At 47.6% G+C, this 11566-nt stretch overlaps 1 long non-coding RNA gene and 1 other non-coding gene across 2 annotated transcripts; one reads left to right on the top strand and one right to left on the bottom strand.

Annotated features, from left to right (window-relative positions):
- Nucleotides 1-9108: 9108 nt before the first annotated feature.
- Nucleotides 9109-10843, top strand: LOC119813259. The gene is made up of 2 exons (XR_005285165.1): nt 9109-9269; nt 9776-10843. It is a non-coding gene; the product is annotated as an uncharacterized LOC119813259 (long non-coding RNA).
- On the bottom strand, nt 9360-9431 carry Trnaq-uug. The gene has a single exon. It is a non-coding gene; the product is annotated as a tRNA-Gln (tRNA).
- Nucleotides 10844-11566: the final 723 nt, after the last annotated feature.

Below are 11566 nucleotides of genomic sequence, written 5' to 3'. Positions count from 1 at the left end.
TTTTGTTTTTAAATGATGTATTTATCTTTATTTTGTGTACACTGATGTTTTGCCTGCAAGTCTGTCTGTCTGTATGATAGTGTTGTATCTTCTGCATCTGGAATTAGACAGTTGTGAGCCGCCAAGTAGGTGCTGGGAATTGAACCCAGTAGCTAGGGTTTTGATCCCAGCAATAACTCTAACCCTTTTTGGCTGAGATTCCAGATGGAGGAATCATTTCTTTAGCTCGCCTTCGTTCAGACCCTCATGCCCCACATGCCCTCAGGAGGCTGTACTTACCTAACCACTCCGAGGTACATTAACAGTTACAGGATCCCCTGAACCCTAAGTCCTTGACCCAACACTCTTTTCTATCTGGGGTTTGTCTGCTTGCTCTCCCTCTCTCTCTCTCTCTCTCCCTCCCTCCCTCCCTCCCTCTCTCTCTCTCTCTCTCTCTTCTTCTTCTTTTCTTCTCCTCCTCCTTTGTTTTGTTTGTTTGTTTGTTTCAAGACAATGTTTCTCTGTGTATCCCTGGTTGTCCTGGAATTAACACTGTCAACCAGGTTGGCTTCAAACGCACAGAGATTTGTCTGCCTCTGCCTCCTGAGTGCTGGGATTAAAGGTGTGTGCCACCACTGGCCTGGCTTGTTTTACTGAGATATTCTCACTAGGTAGCCCAGGTTATGCGTAAACACCAGATCCTCCTGCCCCAGCTTCTTGAATGTGGGATTGACTACAAGTGTACACACTATAGCCAACTTCTGCTTCCATAATACCATAATGAATATCAGCTGTCTGAGCACAAAACGCAGCTTCCACTCAGAGGAAGTATGGTGCTGGGTTCTGGCAACAGCACTCCTTCCTCTTGAGCCCAAGCCTCATGTGAGCAGGTTAAGAGAACAAGAATGGGCTTGGGGGGGGTGCACACCTTTGATCCCAGCACTTGGGAGACAGAAACAGGCGGATGTCTGTGAGTTCGAGGCCAGCCTGGTCTACAGAGCTAGTTCCAAGACAGGCTCTAAAGTTACAGAGAAACCCTGTCTCAAAAAAAAAAAAAAAAAAAAAAAAAAAAAAAAAAAAAGGGAGAGGGGGAGATGGCTCATCAGTAAAGCGCTCCCTCTGCAAGTACAAAGCCATGTTTTTAAGAAGGCAGGCAGGAGAAAGCAAGGCATGAGGTGGCATGGTAGCCCATGCCTTTAGTTCCAGCAACCAGGAGGCAGAAGGCCAGCCTGGTCCACATAGTGAATTCCAGGACAGCCAGGGCTTGATAGTGAGACCCTGTCTCAGAGAGGGAGTAGGGTTGGGGAGGCAGAGACAAGTGGACCTGTACTGACTTGCTGACTGCTGAATTCTAAACCAGTGTGAGACCCTGTCTCAAAAAAGAAGAGAAAAAGATGAAAGACATTTGGCTTACACACAGAAAGAGAATGATCATGATCTTTTTTTTTCTTTTTTTGGTTTTTCGAGACAGGGTTTCTCTGTGGCTTTGGAGCCTGTCCTGGAACTAGCTCTTGTAGACCAGGCTGGCCTTGAATTCACAGAGATCCACCTGCCTCTGCCTCCCGAGTGCTGGGATTAAAGGCGGGTGCCACCACTGCCTGGCTGAGCATAACCATTTTGTGAGCGGGTCTCTGGTGGCATTTACACCACCCTTCCCATCTCGAGCTCATAGATCTCCAAGGGTTGGACCCCTGAAATGAGAGCCCTGAGAGGTACCATTGGTTCTTCAGAGTGCACCAGGCAGTTTTCCCAATGGAACCTAGGTTAGGTTTGGTTTGGTTTTGATTTTTGAAACAGCCCTGGCTGTTCTGGAACTCACTCTGTAGACCAGGCTGGCCCTTGAACTCACAGAAATTCGCCTGCCTCTGCTTCCCAAGTGCTGGGATTAAAGGCGTGCACCACCACCCCCTTACGCCCCCAGCACAGTTTCCCCTCCCTCTACTCCTTCCAGTTCCCACCCCACCTTGATGGTTTCATTTTGAAATATCATTGGATTTTTATAAAAGTTGCAGAATTGCGAAAACAGAATTCCCCTATGACCTTACCCAAGTTGCCCAATTGTAATCTCTTATATGACCATGGCATTTATTAAAATGAAGAAATTAAGAAATGGGTGTGGTGGTACAAGCCTGTAACCCAGCATTCGTGAGAAAGAGGCAGGAGAATTACCAACAAATTCCAGGCCAGCACATTCTATACACAGTGAGTCTCAGGCAAGCCAGGGCTACACAGTGAGACACTGTCTCAAACAGACAAACAATAGGGGCTGAGAAAAGGGACTTCAATGAGTCAAGATACCGGCTGCCAAGCTTAACAACCTCAGTTGGATCCCCAGGAGCTGGAAGAAGAGAATCAACACTTGAGAGCTTTGCTCTGACATCCACAGAAAGGCCTTGAAATGAGTGCACACACACCACACAACACAAACAACCAAAAACTAAGAAAGCATTAGTACAATGCTATTAAGTAAACTCAAGACCTCGCTTGGATTTCTCCAGGGTTTTCACTAACGTCAGCTCCAGGATTCATCTTAAGTTTATTGCCTTTCTTTTTAACTGGGAAGAGTTATTATTATTATTATTATTATTTTGTTAAAGACAGCATGGTCTAAGACATCATGGCTGTCTAGAAGTCTCTCCATGATCCACAGGTATTGGAGAATACAACCCAACCCCTAAGTCATTGCCTATTTTAGCGGGACAAGCCACTAGAGACCCATCTAATGTCTTCAATCTCTGGGCTCACCGCAAAGGGTCTAACCTCAATATCTTATTAGATCTATTCATCTTCAGCTGCTATGCTCCATGACCTTGACCACCTGACCAAAACCTTAATCAAGTCCCAGGCCACCCTGAGAATGGCGGCCCGGAGAAAGGAAAAGCAGTATGATGCAGCCAGTCTCCGAGCAGTGTGGTTAGGAGATGCGCATGCATCTTTCTCTGAGAGTCCCCTAGGCATCTACTCTCACCCTCTGTGCCCTAGTCATATCATTAAGGCTGGTAGCTATCTTCCTGAGGGGAGGAGATTGCTCAAGAGGGCTGTGAATGTTTGAAAGAAGAAGGCCAGAAATGGAGTTTGGAGGCACCCAGAAAACTCGCCCAGGCCAGAGGAGGAGGGGCAGTGAAGGGGTCAGAGAAGCAAGAGTGCTCCACGAGAGTGCTCCACGAGAGTGCTCCACGAGAGTGCTCCGCAGAGACCAGGTGATTGCAGTTCAGAGGGTTCTGGGCTGGGGAGAAGGCATACTCTTGTTTTCTTTTTGAGACAGGATCTAATGTATCCTGAGTTGGTCTCTAAGTCACTAAGAAGCAGAGAATGGCCTTTAATTTCTGATCGTGTTGATCCTCCTTCCTCAGCTCCTCAAGTGTTAAGATTATAGGTTTGTAACAGGCCGTGGGCCGTGCTAATTCCTAACTACACTAACTCACCATGACTGTAAAACTCTCAAGCACTCCTCTGAAAAGGTTTTGTTCCCTCCCTCTGCCACACCCTAAGTTAAAGACCCTTTGCCTTAGGCTAGCCACCCAAGACTCCAGCTTCCTGGGGAGCTCTCCTGCCCAAGGCTTTCCCTGTCTCTAGTGCACTCTCTATATTGTTTCCTTCTCTTAAAGCCCTTCTTCTTTACTCTGGTGATTTTTTTGTTTGTTTTTTTCTAAACAAGGTTTCTGTATAGCCCTGGTTGCCCTGGAGCTTGCTTTATAGGGCAGGATACCCAGGAACGCAACTCAGAGACCCGCCTGCCTCTGCCTCCCAAGTGCTGGAATTAAAGGCATGCGCCGCCATGCCTGTCTTGTTTAGAATTTGAGCCAGCTTTGTCAGTACTTATCCCAAGTTGTTCTGAAACTTGTTATATAGTCTAGACTGGTCTCTAACTCACTGTCCTCCTGCCTCAGCCTTCCAGGGGTCAGGATTAGGGTTTCAATTTTAATATTTCCGTCAAAATTGCAGTCCCGACCTGTGAGATGATCCAGCAGATTAAAGTCCTTGCTGCACAGGCCTGATTGCCCAAGTTCAATCCCCCAAACCCATGGTGGAAGGAGAGAAGCGACGCCTGAGAGCTGTCCTCTAACCTCTGCCAGAGCTCCTCCTTACGCATGCACGCACACGGCATGCCCCCACCCTTACGCATGCACGCACACGGCATGCCCCCACATGATAATATACAGTGAGGTTTTTTTTTTTTTCTTTCAATTTTACATGTGTAAATGTCTTGCTTATATGTACTGTGTTCGGTGTCTGTTGCCTGAGGAGGCCAGAAGAGGGTATTGAATTCTCTGGAACTGAAGTTACAATAGATGGTTGTTAGTTTCTTTTGGGGGTGCTGGGAATAGAACCTGGGTCATCCTCTGCAAGAGCAGCAAGCCCTCTTAACTGATGTTTCTCCAGCTCCAATTAAATGGTTTTGGCGCCCTCTCCCTCTTCCTCTCCCCTCCCCCTCCCCCTCCCTCTCCTCCCTCTCTCCCTCTCCCTCTCTCTCCTCTTGACTACTGGAGGGCAGGGGTCAAACCTCGCTTTATCTCATTGACCTCAGAGGATGCTGGCACACAGCATGAAAGGAGTCTGTGTTCTGCAATTCACAGGTTTACTGTGTGCCAGACAATGTTGTAAGAGCTGCACACAATTATCTTTTTCCGCAAATGGAAACCAAGACAGGTAAGGGACTGCCTTGGGAAGGTAGGCTCCCAAAAGCAACTCTGCTGGTGCCAGGGTGCTGCCCTTCTGCTGGTGACTCAAGGGGACAACATGCTCCAGAAGGTAGTCTGTAGCACCCTTCAGAAAATAAGAGTCCATCCTCTCTCTCTAATTGGGAAGAAAATCTTGAGAAGGGGACTTCCCAGACTCCTGTGAGAAAGAGACGGTTTTCCCCAAAGCTCCAGAGGCTAGGAGAGAGGAGGATGGAGTCAGAGAACTGGAGAAAAAGAACAGAAAAAGACTGATGGGGAATGCTAGTCAAAACCAATGTTTTAAAAACAACATACACTGGGATCGGAGAGCTTGCTCCGTGGTTTAAGAGTACGTGCTACTGTTGACTGTCGAGGATCTAAGTTCAATTCCCAGCACCTGTATCAGGTGGCTCATAACCACCTGTAATTCCAGTTCCAGGGAGCTGATGCCCTCTGGCCCCTAAAGGGCACTTTCATACAAGTACACATAAACTCATATAGGTATCACACATAAATAAAATAAATGATTAAATCTTAAACATAAAACACCTAGAAAAATGTCAGAATGTTTGCTTACATGTTAAGGGTAAGTATCTTTCTTTGGCTTGCTTGTTTTTTTCCTGAGACAGGTAGGGCCAGTCTGACCTTGAGTTCACTACAGAATCTCCACCCCACCCCACCCCACCCCAGGGCTGGAGTAGCAAGCAGGCAGCACCACCCCTGGGTCATCTCTATCTCTTTAAATTAGATTTACTCATTTTATCTTATGTATAAATGTTTTGCCTGCATGCATGCCTGTGCACCTCATGAATGCTTGGTGCACCTAGGTGGGTCAGAAGAGGGCATTGATGTGGGTGCTGGGAATCGAACCCAGATCCCCTGAAAGAGGAACGGGTACTCTTAACCACTGAGCCATCTTTCCAGTCCAGGTCCCAAATAACCACACATAAAATTCTTTTTGTTTGTTTGTTTTGTTTTTTCTAGAACAGGGTTTTTTTCTGTGTAGCTTTGGAACCTGTCCTGGAACTAACTCTGTAGACCAGGCTGGCTTTAAACTCACAGAGATCCGCCTGTCTCTGCCTCCCGAGTGCCTGAGATTTAAAGGCGTGCACCACGACTGCCCTGTACATGCAGACTTCTAATTATGAAAGCCTGGCCTATAGCTTAGGTTTGTTTCTAACTAGCTCTTATAGTTTAAATTAACCCATTTCTATTAATCTATCTGCTGCCACAAGGATCATGGCTGTTACCTCTCCTGTATGTCTTGCTTGTTCTGTACCTGGTTGACAACTCCTCGTGATTCCTCCCTTCTTCCCAGGGTCCTCTCTGCCCCCAAAATCCTGCCTAACTACTGGCCATTCAGTTTTTTTTATTAAGCCGATCACAATGACAATCCTTACGTAGTGTAATCAAATACCTCACAACATTTCCTTTTCTTTCTTTTTTGGTTTTTTGAGACAGGGTTTCCCTGTATAAACCAGGCTAGCCTTGAAGTCATAGAAATCCTCCTGCTTCTGCCTCCCAAGTGCTGGGATTAAAAGCGTGTGTCACCATTGCCCAGCTCAGATCATGTTTTTTAAACTTATATTTCAGTGTGTGTGTGTACTAGTTTATGAGGCCAAAAGATGTTATCCGACTGACAGTCTTAGTACCAATGAAAAAACAAACAACAAAAAACAGGATGGGGGGTGGGTACCCTGGAAACCCAGATTTGAAAGCTCTCTGAACAGCAAAGCTCTGAGGTGGAAGTGAGGATTCACTGTAGACGGAAGCCGAGAAAGCCTGACTCTGTGCATAGCTCCATCTCTAAGTACCCTGGACCATCTCCAGGCACCAGAAGTCCTGTTGATGGACAGCACCAAATGCTAGATGTTTTTCCTAATTGCTCCCCCTGACTTCCACCCATAAATTCTCATTCTCTGCCTCTGCCACGAGCCAGACTAGAAAAATACATTAAAGAGCTGTCTGTGCTAAGTTTTCCCTCCTTGCGCTAGTGTTTGAGCTTCTAGAACGCTGCTATCCTTGGTTGTCTTTTTAGAAGTTAGCATTGTTGAACATAGCAGAAGAGCGGGCAGAGACAAGGAAACTCTTCTCCCTCTCCCCTCGCTCTCTCACATCACGTGCGTGCGCGTGTTCCTGATGAGCTGGGTGGAGGTGACCGTGTGTCAAGGTGTGTGTGGAGGTCAGAGGACAACCTCGGGACTCAGTTCTCTCTCTCCTCTGCAGCCAGGGTAGAACTCAGGTCACCAGGCTCGGATGGTAATGACTCCACTCACGAGCCAGCTCTCTGGCCTCTTTCTTTCTCTGACAGAATATCATGAAGTTCTAGGCAGTCTCGACCTTGCTGTATAGTTTGGGATGACCTGAACTTCTGATCTTGCTGTTCCTACCTTTCCAGTACTGGGATTACAGGCAAGTGACGATACACCTTGCTGGGGTTTTCCTGTTTGTTTTACGAATTCTCAAAACCCTGACAGACAGAAGGTACCGCTGATATTCTTTTACCAAAGGGGCTTAGAACATTCAAATGGATCACCCAGATATATCTAGCCAATATCAATGCGTTTATCCAGGTCTTTGTATGACAACCAGATGTAAACTGGTCTTGAAAATGCAGCCTCTTGTCTAGTAAAAGCAAACCAGATTGCTGGATAGGTTTTTGTTTTAGACAAAGTCTTTTAAAATTATTTATTTGTTCGTTTATTATTATTAAGTTAGTTATTCTGAGACAGGGCGTTTCTACATATCCCTGCTCTCCTGGAACTCACCACGCAGACCGGCATTGTCTTCCGGTGGTTGTGTGGTATCCAATTGAGTTCTTTAATGATCTGCCACATCTTCTGATACGTATTAGCTGTTTTTGGGTTTCCAAAGCGAGGGCCCCCCTCAACTCTTAGGCAATTTTCCTCTTGATTTTGCGGTTTAAAAATGTGTGTGGGTGTGGATGTGAATGTGGAAGCCATTCACATGAGGTTAGTCTCAGGGGCAGTTCCTCAGGCATCTTTTCACAGGTTCTCTTGTTGGCTGGCCAGCGAGCCCCAGAGACCCTCCTGTCTCTGCGTCCCCAGGAGGGCACTATAAACAAGTGCCACTGGGTCCATCTTCTGACGTGTGTTTCGGGGACGGAACTCAGGTCCTCACTGTTGCATGCAAACCCTTTTCCAGCTGAGCCATCTCTCTAGCCCACGGTTTTGCTGTTTTTCTGCAGGCAGTTTTCTTACAGGTTTTTTTTATAATTTATATTTAGTTATTTAGATTTATCACTTACGCATTACACATACAAATCCCTGTTCTGTGGCTACCTTTTTTCTCTCATTATGCCAGGCCATTGAGTGTCTTGCATACTTTACCCCTGAGCAAAACACCCAGAATGTCCTCTTTCTTACTGGTATCTTCTGATAAGGGCACAGAGTAGCACGCTCATCTTGGGAAGTATAACACTCTTGTGTCTTTAATTAAGGCTTTGTTTGAACTGAGAGATGTTCGTATTCCCCTATGTTGCCACCCAAGGCTTCACTGCCTTCTCCAATTAACGTGGGATTTACGGCTATGCTTGGTGTACATTAGAGAGGAATCCGATTTCATATTTTTCCATAGAAACACAATGGCCAATGTCAAGTAGGTCCTTTTCCCTACTCTGATGTACCAATTATTATTATTATTTACATTTTCTTTTGGTAACACCGTTGTTATATATATATATTTCTTCAGTGTACAGTTGGCAAGCAGGTTAATTCTCTGATGGCACAAGTCCTTCCTCCTCTCGCGCCTAGATAATTTTTGAGGCTGAGATGGCTCATTCAAACTGATCCATTCAGGCGTCTTAAAGAGTGCGTGGGTCGGGTCGGGAAAAGGCGTACTGAGAATTAATAGGAAAGCCAAACGAGGCTCCTTTTTGTTTCTATGGCATCCTCCCAAGGGTGGGAACTTAATAGCCACCGTGCCAATCACTCTGTAGGGAGACCATAATGCGTCAGCAGGCTCCCTCGTCACTTACCCTACAGGGAAAAACATCTCGAAATCTAGGTATGAATCCAAAGAAGATAACAACCAATGCACTATTGCCTTTTCCCGCAGGTCCCACGCACACGCGCGCAATGCTGCAGAATTCCTATCCTGCGCTTGGAAAAACCACCCCGTGGACGGTGAGAAACGGTTCCTGACAAATGTCTAATTGAAAAACGAACCTCGCTAGTGTAGCAGCGCTAAACCAAGAACAAAACAAAACACGGTCTCTGACCCCAAAAGCTTTACCCCTCCGGGTACCACTCGCTTGTGGCCAATCAGAGGTCCCCTGGAGTCATTTGCCCGCCCCTTAGCCCTGTCCGGCCACTTCATTCGCAGCTCACAAAGCAATCCCGCCGCGCGTTCTGCCACAGTAGCCAATAAGCGATATACGGGGCGGGGCCTCCGGATGCACCGAGTGAGGCCGTACCCCGCCAGAAGCGCCTCGGGAGCCTTCGGGTTCTTTCGGTTTTCCCTTCAGGGTAAAGTTCTGTTTAGTCTTCCATCAACACATTTACTTTTCCGCCTGACTCGGCGCGCGTGCGCAGTGCCACCCGGCCCAGGCTGCTCCTGAAATGTAAGCGTGTTGAACCCGGGGAGGGAAGCTGGACGGCCGTCCTGCAGGTCAGTGCATCCTCAGCCCAGCCTCGAGCAGGTCGCTATTTCCTGCAGGCCCCAAAACAGGGATTCGAAGGCCAAAAATGATGTCCAGTGAGGTCCCACCGAGATTTGAACTCGGATCGCTGGATTCAAAGTCCAGAGTGCTAACCATTACACCATGGGACCCGCTGGCGGCTTTAGGCGCCCGGCAGCCTTCTCAAGCCACATGACGTTGGGCAACTTTTCCTAAGCTTCGCTACAGTTGATTTGGGACCCTGGCCCAGGGCCACCATGGCGGGCGGACGCGGAACCACCGAGATTCCCGTGTCCCTACGAGTTCCAAACGTTCCTGGGCCCCGAGGCGTCACTGCTTCCGGTGCTTCTCCAGGGGTCCCGGCCCTCGCCCGCAAGTCCTGGGAGACGGCGAGTTGTCGGGTCGGAGCGAGTCTGGAGAAAGCAGGCGCCCCGGACTCCGGGCAGGAGGCTCGGCTCGCTCACGCAGCCTGCGTTGTCTAATGTGTTTCTATTAGGAGGCGTGCGGCGTGGACGCTCTGGCCCAGCGGGGAAGGACGCGGACTGGCACGTGGTGGCACGGCCGTTCAAACCCCGGACGCACTGGGAGGCTGAGCCCGGGCTACCGGAGAGGTCCCCCAAGCTGGGGGCCGCAGCCCCCGGCGCGCGCCAAGTTGCCGGGGCGCTTCCAGTCCTGCACTTCCGCGTGCGCTTCTAAAGCCCGGGCTGCCGAACCTTCCAGAATTTGGATCCTTAGAAAGATCCATCCAGTCGGATCTTTAACAACAGACACCCCCCACCCCCCCACCCCCCAAAAAAGACACTTCTCCGGGCTGTCTCGCGTTTCACTGACTCGAAATGTGTTTCTGCAGGACAGTCGAGCAGTAGTTTACGCGTAATTTGACTCAGCAATTTCACCATCCGGACGTTATCCTACCGGGCATCCATCAGTACCAGGATTTGCGTTCAAGAAGGTTCCTGACTATATATTTATTATAAATACAGTGAGAATTGACAAAATAAACAATGGAGATTCCCTAAGTGCTCCACAAGCGTTTAAGAAATAACTGTGTGCCGGGCACAGGAGTCCGTGTTCTCTCTGATAAGCACTAAGGAACCAGCAATGTTAAACACACAGGGTTGTTTATCTCTTCAATGAGAGTGATGTATAACCTATTTCCACCTAGCAGCCTGGCGACCTTTATCATTAGTGTGTTTTTCTCAATCTGTAGAAACAAGTTTTGTCTGTTTGTTTTTGTTTTTTCAAGACAGGGTTTGTTGTGTAACAGCCCTGGCTGTCCTGGCATTCACGCCACCATAGACCAGTCTGCTTCCCAAGTGCTGGGAGTAAGGGCCTTCACCGCTATAGAAACTGTCTTTACGGAAGATGTCACATGTACTTTACAAAGAGTTTCAGTGTAGTTGTGTCTTAAACTTTGCTGTGCACACATTTTTGAGTTAATTGTGCACCTAGGATTAAGTTAATTATCACCAGGAAAGTTTTCACCAAATTGTGCTGTGCTTAAACGTGCCTACAATAAACTCCTTGGTGTCAGACTCTCAAAGTTTGAACCAGCACTGGGTTACTGAGTTGTGTTAAATTGTACTACCTTCCTGCCTCCTGTGGATCATTACTCTGCTGGCCTTGATGGGGACACACACACTGCAGACTTGTATTGAGACGAAAGGCAAACCAAACAAATACTTAAGATGCCATCCATGTATGTGTAAACAGAAGAGTTACACACTAGGGCAATCTATTTGCTGTGTGACCTTGTATCAGTCAGGGGCCCCTAGACCAACAATGTATATAATGAATATTTGTGTACGTATACATACACTCACACATATGTAAAGGGGATTTATAGAATGACTTGCAGCCTTTGGTCCAGCTACTCCAACAGTGGCTGACTGAAATGAGTTCATTGGTCAGAAGCAATACTGTGTGGAATACCATGACAGTGGATAAGGCACTCTGTAAGTCCATGGATGGTGGTTTTGACAGAAGCATTACATGCAGGAAAGGCAAACCCATAACCAAATAAGTGTCTACTCTGGTACGTGTGGATCCAATGTAGTCAACCTGCCACCAGGTCACTAGCTGTATGTACTCCTGGGGAGTGGTGCCATATCTGAGGCTTGCCGCTGGTCTCTGTCATTGGCAGACCTGGCACTCAGCCGGATCTGTAGCCAGGTCAGCTTTAGTGAGTAGACGCTTCCAGCAGAAGGTGTGGTCCAGATTAAAGGCGTGTCTTCACGCATCAAGACCTGGATTAGAAGTGGATCTTCCTACTTCAAATTAAGCAAAA

This window comes from Arvicola amphibius, chromosome 4 (assembly GCF_903992535.2).
Source record: "Arvicola amphibius chromosome 4, mArvAmp1.2, whole genome shotgun sequence".
Taxonomy (NCBI): Eukaryota; Metazoa; Chordata; class Mammalia; order Rodentia; family Cricetidae; genus Arvicola; species Arvicola amphibius.
The sequence above is the reverse complement of the archived record's forward strand: the minus strand, read 5'-3'. Positions and strand labels throughout refer to the sequence as shown.